Raw genomic sequence first — 10,340 nt, forward strand, 5'->3', positions numbered from 1 at the left:
GGAAGATACGTGCCAGCCAAAATTTCCTTCGATCAATGAACCATAATGATAAAAGACTCGCCTGAGGTTCGAATCACCGAAGCTTCGATTCACCGAACTACCGAAGCGAGGAGTCCCTGCGTCGTCCAATGGATGATGCGCAGTTTGGTCACGTGGGGAGGGAATGCATAGATGTTGGTAGGGGGAAAGGAAGAGCACATAAGAACATAAGAAAATAAGGGAATGTCAGGCTTACACGTGGCAGTCCTTATTATCAATCATCCCTACACCTATTTCATCTGTCATATTCATTCATAAATTTCTCCAACTTTCTTTTCAAAGCTCCCTAATAATTCAGCACTAACAACCTAATTACTGAGTCTATTCTATTAATATATCACTTTATTCGAAAATCATTTCCTTTCCATTTCTTTTTTAAATTAACTTTGTCAAGCTTGAACCGTTTGAGACGGATCTTGAAATGGTATACGAGATGACGCAAGCAGAATTCTCAGTGTTAGTAATCAAGATAAGTTAACCTACGTCTCTCTAAGGAATACAAATTTAAAGAGGTGTAGGTTAAGAAGGAATCTGATAGAGGTCTTTAAGTAATATAGGAGATAGAACAAGGGTGACGATCAAAATTGTCAGGATCAGTAATTAGGATAGGACAAGAAATAATGGGTTCAAGTTTGATAGTCAAATTAATAAAGAAGAAGGAATTAGTTCTCAGGTAGAGTATTAAATAAATTAAAGGGACTCAATAATCAGGAATGATTATTATCATAAACATTAAACATTATGGTTATAAAGGTGAAGAGGATGTGATACGAAGCAGTAAATATTTAATAAGTATTATGTAGCAGCAGCAGTAGTTGTTATAGTAGAAGTAGTAGTAGTAGTAGTAGTGGTAGTAGTAGTAGTAGAAGTAGTAGTAGTAGTAGTAGTGGTAGTAGTAGTAGTAGTAGTAGTAGTAGTAGTAGTAGTAGTAGTAGTAGTTGTTGTTGTTGTTGTTGTTGTAGTAGTTGTTGTAGTTGTAGTAGCAGTAGTAGTAGTAGTAGTAGTAGTTGTTGTTGTTGTTGTTGTTGTTGTTGTTGTTGTTGTTGTTGTTGTTGTTGTTGTTGTTGTTGTTGTTGTTGTAGTAGTAGTAGTAGTAGTAGTAGTAGTAGCAGCAGCAGCAGCAGCAGCAGCAGCAGCAGCAGCAGCAGTAATAATAGTGGTGGTGGTGGTGGTGATGGTTGAGGAAGTTGCGGTGTTGGTGATGTTGGCGATGATGGGGGTAGCAACAGAGGAAGCAGCCTGAGGGCAGACAGAGTAGACTTGCCCCCCCAAACCCTGATCACCCCATGACGCTAGCCTCGCCCAGGGCCGTCACCTACACGCTGCCCGCTGACCTATCCAACCTCCCATCATTCTGAGAAACTGGCTTTACGTGGACGGAAAACAAATTACACGTGGGGATATATATAGAGTGGATGCTTTGAATACATCATGACAAGGCTTTTTATTCTCATGTTTGGCCTGTTGACTTCGTGCAGTGGGTAGATGAAGCTGTCTGAGCGGGACTCTGGGTTGAGACTAGTATCTCTGTTACAATACAGACGTGTTTCTTGCCTTTTACCTTATCCAGATCTTTCTTTTACCCCGTCAGTATACTAGTACACTCTGTCGGCATGTTTATAATACATTCCAACATTACATAATAGAAAACTACAATAATTATGAAGATGGTGATAACGAGCCAATGATAGTTTGCCAGAATACGTAAGACTTGCTTCACCCTCAATGCTAAATGAAATCCTCCGACAAAGGCGATTACTAGCATCATTTTGACTGGCTGGCATGGGCACAGACTTAGAGACATGCTCATATTGTAAGAAAAGGAACTCGAGATGTGATGAACGAGTGCTTGGATATCGGGGGGCACTGGTGGAGGGAGAAATGGGGGGCAGGCTTCTGGGGAACCATGGAGGGGAGGTTGAGGTGAAAGGTAGGGGAAGGATTGGGGGAAGGAGAGTGTAAGCCGGCAAGTGTATCCGAAAGGGATCAAGTAAGCTTCCTTGTGATCAACGACACTGTATTGGCCTTGATTTCTCGTCATTTTCATCATCGTGTCAGACACACAGATGCATATCAAGGTACGCAAACTTTACTTGAGCTTATACATTGATGAAAATCGTGAGAATATGAGACATGCATTTTCTAGTCGAGGAATCAGTAATGGATTCGAAGGCAAACCGAACCTAGGATGCTTTGCCGACCAGTGAAGGCGTCAGTCACCATGTACCAAGCGGCTGCGAGCGGAGGGTGGCATGAGTGGCGTCGCGGCGCGGTGGCTTACTTGTGGATGCTCTGCGAGTGTGTTGCGGCTCGGCGATGGTTTGCGTGTGGGTGTTTCGAGTGTGGCGTTGCGGCGCGTTATTGTGCGTTTAGTGTGCGTCACCATGTTATATCTCCTCGGTCTTTTACCTCGCGCATCACTGAGTAAGTAATGTTTGCGGTTGATTAGACTAGTATCTACGTAGCCTATTTAACTAACCTATTTAATTACTTGGACTTGAATAGTTGTAGATGCACGTTGATAATGGTATAGTCATTATACAAATGCATGTTAATATTTTCTTATTCTTGCAGGTAAGTACCATGCACAGGTTCATCACGCAACAAGGGCACCGCTGGAGCACCCCGTCGAACCAGATAAGGAAAGCCGCTGTTTCCTAGGGTTAGGGCGATAGGGTGCCAGGCTGCTAACCCATCTTTCTTTTCAGGTACAAATTAACGAGCATTCCCTTTCAGGTATATATTAACGAGCATTATGTAGATTTTTTCCAGACTACAGTCCTTGTATAGACCACGGAGGCAGCGAGGACGAGTGCAGGATGGAGGACAGTAAGCAAAGGAGTCTTCCGTTCACCTTGGTTAGTATTATGGTTTTATACGTGGTTCTGTCTGTATTGCGTCGTTCGAAATTACTTCATTGCACGCTGAATGAAACTCAATTTTTCAGAGATGGTAATGGAGATTCCTGGAGTGTGGGGGCGTGTGATGAAGTGATGACACGTGACACGGCAAAGTTTGACTTGAGAAGATTTTTGGCAAAGTTTGACTTGAGAAGAAAAATCTAAGTGTGGTGATGGTAGAAGACTGGGCTACACGGCATTCTGGAGGTCGCTGCAGCTAATGAAGGTACTTTCCTTTAACCTGTTGCATTTTAGGTATAGGTACTAAACCCGTTGCTTTTCAGGTGTGGGTACTAAACCCGTTGCTTTTCAGGTGTGGGTACTAAACCCGTTGCTTTTCAGGTGTGGGTACTAAACCCGTTGCTTTTCAGGTGTGGGTACTAAACCCGTTGCTTTTCAGGTGTAGGTACTAAACCCGTTGCTTTTCAGGTGTGGGTACTAAACCCGTTGCTTTTCAGGTGTGGGTACTAAACCCGTTGCTTTTCAGGTGTAGGTACTAAACCCGTTGCTTTTCAGGTGTGGGTACTAAACCCGTTGCTTTTCAGGTGTAGGTACTAAACCCGTTGCTTTTCAGGTGTAGGTGCTAAACCCATTGCTTTTCAGGTGTAGGTGGTAAACCCATTGCTTTTCAGGTGTAGGTACTAAACCCGTTGCTTTTCAGGTGTAGGTGCTAAACCCATTGCTTTTCAGGTGTAGGTGCTAAACCCGTTGCTTTTCAGGTGTAGGTGCTAAACCCGTTGCTTTTCAGGTGTAGGTACTAAACCCGTTGCTTTTCAGGTGTAGGTACTAACCATATAAGTATTTTTTCTTAACTAATGACCACACGCAGAACCAGGCGACAATGAGCAGCTGGCCACTGTGATACCCCCCCCCTCTGAGGGGCTAATACTCACTTCGGTGAGGGGGACTTGGAGCCATGCTAGGGTCTTTTCTTTCAGGTGCGTCTTTTATACGGTAACTTAATACAGTAACTTAGCCTAATTATTTTCTCCTCAGAGAGAACGGTAAGGAGCAGTGGAGGGATCAGCGCCTGGTGAAGATGCAGCTGACGATGGTGATGATGGTGAAGCAACTGCGAGTGTCTTGCTGGGTGACGATGGAGAGGAGTGTGAGCGAATGTGATTAAGTGAATGAGTTTGTCGTGTGTGTGTGTGTGTGTGTGTGTGTGTGTGTGTGTATAGTCAGCCTGTGGTGTCCAAATTTGTGCGAGAGAGAGAGAGAGAGAGAGAGAGAGAGAGAGAGTTTCAAGGCATCTGCTGTACTCTATACACAAATTAAATTATTCAAGTTATTATGAAAGTCTTTTATTTCCCTAACATAATACCCATGGCACTAAACGTCATCCTTGAATCTTCTTACCGGAACACTTTTTCCCCATAGCAGGATTTGAACACACACACACACACACACAGTAGTAGTAGTTAGTAGCTAGTAAATAGTATATAGTAGTAGCCTGTGGTAGTAGTTTATTGACCACCGTTACAATAAAATTACACACACACACATAGTAGTAGTAGTAGTAGTTAGTAGCTAGTAAATAGTACATAGTAGTAGCCTGTGGTAGTAGTTTATTGACCAGCGTTACAATAAAATTACAAACAAAATACTTTGTGTGCCACTCATCCGTTCATTCATATACGTTACACATCTCGCTATGTAAAAACAACGAATAAAGTAACAATGCAACGATAACAATTACTCATAACAGATCTAGCCTCTAATGGTATATAATATTTAGTACTAGCATGTGCCATTGTGTTACGAAGGGTGGGGCGGGGTTTGACGGGATTGTGTGGGGGGTTGTGATGGTTGAATGCAGGTCTGGTTTCCACGATAACGCCACGTAATCGCCAATTCCGCAGCATCCAATGTCAATATGACCACTTACTGCGCCGCCACCTGTGATGATAATCCTTGGACACTGCACCAAACGAGTCTCATAACAAGGAGAGAAGCCAAACACCATCAAAATGTTGTTCAGTGCTCGCCAGCCCCACTCCGCCACTCTCCTGCCTCCAAAACGCACCTCCTCATCCTGCTCATCGCTCCTCCTCCTCATGGCTCTATTGAACACACTTACTTCTCCTATCGTTTCTCTCTCTTCTAACACCTCTTCCTCCTCCTCCTCCTCATCCTCCTGGTCCTGGTCTTTTCTAACAGCCGTCCTCCTCCTCCTCGCGCCTCTCTCGTAACATCTATTCGTCGTCGTCGTCGTCCTCCTCTATATCACATTTACATCTATACTGCGCCTCTCCTATCACCTACTCGTCCCCCTCTCCTCCTCCTCCTGGTCCTTTCTAACACCAATTCTCTTTCTCTCCTACCTCTTCCCTCTCACATCCTCCTCCTCCTCCTCCTCCTTTTCCTGGTCCTTTCTAAAACGGGTATCACAGTAGAAAGTATTTCCGTTGACAGTCGACACTCGATCATCCGACATAGGAGGCGTCCTGTTCAAGGTTCTTAAACTCTCAAGAATTTTACTTCCTAGAAAGCTGACAGGTCCCACACTATCCCAATGAATGGTACCTCAGCATCTCTCCACCATCCTATTCTTTTCTCTGTAATGAACGCTTGAGATATGGATGCAAAATGCGAGTAACAGTCAAAACATGTCTGAACCTCCTCAACTGATTCTATAACAATTTTTCACTCCCCTAGCCTTCATGATTATATAATGAACATGTGTTTTATATATATTTCAATGATTTGAGGTCTAACGTTATAATAAGTACTATAATATTACAAGATGAGAACACAATCAAGCGCCATTTTGGATCCTACCGCCGACTGTTGGCGTTGCTTCTCGTATGTACAGGAGGCAAGCCAACGTTCAACAGTATGATGGTAGCGTCTGAGAATGCAAGCGTAATACCCACTTAAGACCTTTCCTCCTCCTATCCTGCCTCTTCTAATACCTACTCGTTTTCCTTCTTCTGCCTCTCTTAACGCCCTTCCTCCTCAACCTTCCCTCTCCTAACGTCCCTCCTCCTCCTCCACCCACAGCGTGAAGCAGCACCACTGACACGCAACAAGGCCTAAATTATCTTTCTTAAAGGATCACTGTTTTATCATTATTAGCACCAATAGTAGTAGAAGTTATTAAGTGTAGAGCAGTAGCAGTATGTCGACTGTTAAGCTACGTGGAAATGAAGACTGTCGAGTTGAACACTTACCAGTGGAGTCTCAGCGTATCGACTTCTGAAGCCTCACCATAGTCCTGCAAAAGAGACAAAAAAAAGTCAAACACTAGACAAGAAAGAAGTTATCTCTCTCTCCTACACTTTAAAGTCAACCTAACACAGCGTAGCACAGCCAGCAGCAGAGACTTTAAAAGACCGGGCGGAAATACAGAGACAAAAATAGTCCAGGGAAACAAAGAGGTTGATGGCAAACAATCAGCTCACAGGAACAAACGCCAGGACAATACAAGATGCAAGCACCACGGGACGACCTTAGAATTCAAAGCCGAGCTGCACAGGAAAGACCTCAAGGAAAGCTTCCTCCCTCGGGCAACGCGTCCAAGAGAGAGAGAGAGAGAGAGAGAGAGAGAGAGAGAGAGAGAGAGAGGCCGCGAGCGATAAGTGAGGAGCGTCCCACAGTCTTTAGTTGTCAGAGATGGAAGGCAGTCTTGTATGTCAAGATGTAACAGGCGAAACTACACTATACTCGTCCATCGTGTTGTGTAATGACGGGCACAAAGTCTCGTGGCCTTCAGTGACTTATGGCACGTGGGACAACGCCGCCAAAGGATTTGTCGTATAGCTCCTGCCCGCTACTTGATGTCACCCTGATCGCTCTTCCCTCCGCTACCCCAATGCGTCATTCACCTTAGTCCCTCACTCCTCCCAGCCCTTTCCTCTCTCTCCATTACTCATCTCACACACAAACACGACAGTTTATAGAAATGCAAGAGTGAAAATAAAGACGTATTGATAATATACTGACCGCTTAGCTATTTAATTTGAAACGACTGGTGTTGATTTGACGCAGTATTCATTACTCATCTCACACACAAACAAGAGAGTTAATAATAATGCACGACCAAGGATAAGCACGTATTGGTAATTTTATGACCGCTTAGTCATTTAATTTTAAAGGAATAGTGTTGATATGACGCAGCTTGCTCTTTGTCACACCAGCCTGCCTCCCTTCACTAAGTAGGAAAAAACACTTAAACGAATTTACGTATCTAAGTGGTAAGTGCACAAATATGGCACTAGGAAGAAGTTGGGGGCAAGTTTCTCTCTCTCTCTCTCTCTCTCTCTCTCTCTCTCTCTCTCTCTCTCTCTCTCTCTCTCTGCATTGCTGTATCTTTGAAATCCCTATAATAGTTTTTTTTTTTTTCATATTCGTTTGTTTCCTTTTATAATTTCTTTACTATTCGTCTTTTCCCTTTTCTTTGTAGTTTCCTTTCCCGGCCGCGCGTCCTCGCCTCCCTTGCTCTTCACCTTGATTCCATTCCGACTTTTCGAGGACGTGTCTCTGACCTTCTACAAGGTAACATCGCTCCTGAAACTTTTTATCTTCTAACGTTTTATTTCCACGTCCTTCCTCCTTCCACTTCTGACCTCTGTGATCCTCTCTCTCTCTCTCTCTCTCTCTCTCTCTCTCTCTCTCTCTCTCTCTCTCTCTCTCTCTCTCTCTCTCTCTCTCTCTCTCTCTCTCTCTGTCCACTTATTCGTTCCCATATCCACATATTTATCTCCTTCTCTCTGTCCATGCTATCTTTGTATCTGTTCCTGCTTCTAGGTATTGCCTCCTTTCCTTGCCTCGATATTCTGTTGTTTAGTAGTAGTGTTCATCATCACTTTTTTTTTCTAATGCTTATCTGATAATGTATTAATATATCTTCCTATTTGTGTTATCTATTGAATTATGATGCACTATATTTCTTGTAATCTTTAAAAGTCTACCTCTGTTTTATCTATCCATCTTCTTATCCATCTATCTGTTTGCTTGTCCGGCTGTCTGTATATCTGTTTATCTATCTGTCCATTTATCTATCTATCTAGTATTCTGACCAGTGCTCCTCGGATTCCCTGAACAGGAAGACCCACAAGAGCCCCCACTTCCCCTACCTGTCCATTCATATCACCTTTACAGTCACACACTCCAGTCCTCTCAGCGCTGACACCCTCCTCTCCTCAAGTATTCCGGCACCTTTCTGTATCCTGCCACTTTTCGTCAGGGGCGCCTCACTCCTGCAGCCACAGTTCCCATTTTGTCCACTACCAGCCTCTTCCACACTACTGCAGAACAAAGATCTCTCCTATCTCTCTCCTCTCCTCTTTGCCAGTTGGTGATCTATTCCAAGTCAGCACCAAATGTTCAGGGACCGTATTCCCAGACGAGCGAGAGAGGGGGGGGGGGGAGGAAGTTGTAATTTAGATCTCAGAGCTCCTTAGCAAACTAGACTTGCTTTACTTCTCGGCGCTTTAACTTCCTCAATATTCGTGCAGGCAAATCAACACAACTTTTAGATTTTAAGTCTCTGCAAACACTGCATTATTTGGCGAGGAGGGAGGTGTTCCTGTGAGACTGCGGGACTTAATCACGAGCCACTTTGAGATATATTTTTGCTCCACAGCCGCCTCTAAACATTACCCTTGCTACACAATGGAGAATCTATTGCTTTAATTCCTCTTTCCTTCTCATTGGTGTTTGTGAAAATGGTATACAGTATTTTAATCATAGTGAAACAGTTAATACAAGTAATTTCATCATCATAAGCAGCTTAATTATTCCTTTGCTTAGCTGCGGAAATTCTCCTTGATCATTCATTCGTAGATTTTATCAGTATTTCCTCTCTGTAATCGCTTCCCCCATACTAAAATATTCCTTTTCATCATTAATTTTGTCCTCTGTAATCTGCTCAATGTTATTAATTGATATTCATAATCTTCCCCTACACCATCCAGAGCACGCTCAAGAAATTAATTCCTCTCTAATCACCACATAAATTATTGTTTCCTTTTTATGTACAGACTGGAGAAGTGAACGCCTTTACTGAGTCACCACATTAGGATCAAACTACTTTTCTATATCCCTTCTGTTGCTCTAACGTAGCTTACTGATAATAAGGACATAAGTGAATAACGATACGCAAATCTTAACCTAACTAGCTGATTGAATTATTGTTTATATTCTAATATACTCTGCGGTGAGTTTGCATCCTATTACCTATCTAGTAACAACAAACACTTAAGAAACGATGAGATGATGCATTATTCCTCAGTCAGTCAAATCAAATCAACCCATGAGACAAAACAGAGACTCACTGACAAGAAGACGATGCGAACGATTGTTATTGTCAAACATTTCGGCGCGCCATCTCTAGTGGTAGTTACTGTGGTTTTCAAGGATGTTTTCATGATTATAAAGATAGTTTAACAAAGATTCTGCACCATAAAATTAAAGAAGAGATCCATAGGAAGCCGATAAACCATCTCTGGAGCCTTAAAAATATTCCTGATGGGAGAACAAAGCACTTCAGAAATACGACGCAAAGCTTTATGAAGTATTAGTACTAGTTCTTAAGCCACCAACACATCATTGCGCTGCTTCGGTGGTGAAGAAAAGATATAGTATTTAGAGAAGCAGAAGTGTGGTGAGGTGTATATGGAAACAAACTCCACTAAGACTGTGGTTTATTGGCACGTCTTACTGAAGAGCAACAATTACTTTTCGTTTCAGACCATATGAAGCATCGTTTTTCGCAAATATCTTCTAAATAACCTGTTGAATCAATATGACATTTTGGCACAGCTTGTTTAACACTGTCCCCTAATTCAGGACACCACAGTGCATTGTCAAGTGTGTTTCATTAAGGAGTTAACTTTTGGCTTTCAAGGGGAAGCTGGCAAGAGCCGAGTAGACATTAGGACAAGGAAGGTTTTGCGTGACGAAGTTGTGACGTGTATCACTTAACCACCTCTCCCTCCAGCCCAGTCTTCCCCTCCCTCCATACATGCCTTCCTCTTACCTCCATCCCTGTAACCACTGTTTTGCGCCATTGTAGCATGTAGGCCATGATCGACAGCGATGAAGCATTCCTTCCTTCACAGCACGTGGCGATACACAATCTACTGCTACATGCCCTTGATTTACCACATTAACACGTTTCACTCACCAAGCACCGTACAACAATCATACAAGGTAGAACTGCGATCACGATCGTTTGCATAAATTATCCAACCATAACCGGCGTATACTTTTGGATTATCTCACAAGTGCATGGCTTCATATCTCTTGTACGTACAAGAAACACACACACACACACACACACACAGAGAGAGAGAGAGAGAGAGAGAGAGAGAGAGAGAGAGAGAGAGAATTATAATATGTTATTTTATCAATTTATTGTTCACAAGGCATTAGTCCAATGCATTGATTTGATCAATA

General features: G+C 42.9%; 1 long non-coding RNA gene across 1 annotated transcript; it reads left to right on the forward strand.

Moving 5' to 3' along the window:
- Positions 1-2,194: 2,194 nt before the first annotated feature.
- On the forward strand, positions 2,195-4,173 carry LOC135101132 (uncharacterized). The gene is made up of 4 exons (XR_010269051.1): positions 2,195-2,463; positions 2,614-2,897; positions 2,987-3,165; positions 3,936-4,173. It is a non-coding gene; the product is annotated as an uncharacterized LOC135101132 (long non-coding RNA).
- Positions 4,174-10,340: the final 6,167 nt, after the last annotated feature.

This window comes from Scylla paramamosain, chromosome 6 (genome assembly GCF_035594125.1).
Source record: "Scylla paramamosain isolate STU-SP2022 chromosome 6, ASM3559412v1, whole genome shotgun sequence".
NCBI classification, from domain to species: Eukaryota; Metazoa; Arthropoda; class Malacostraca; order Decapoda; family Portunidae; genus Scylla; species Scylla paramamosain.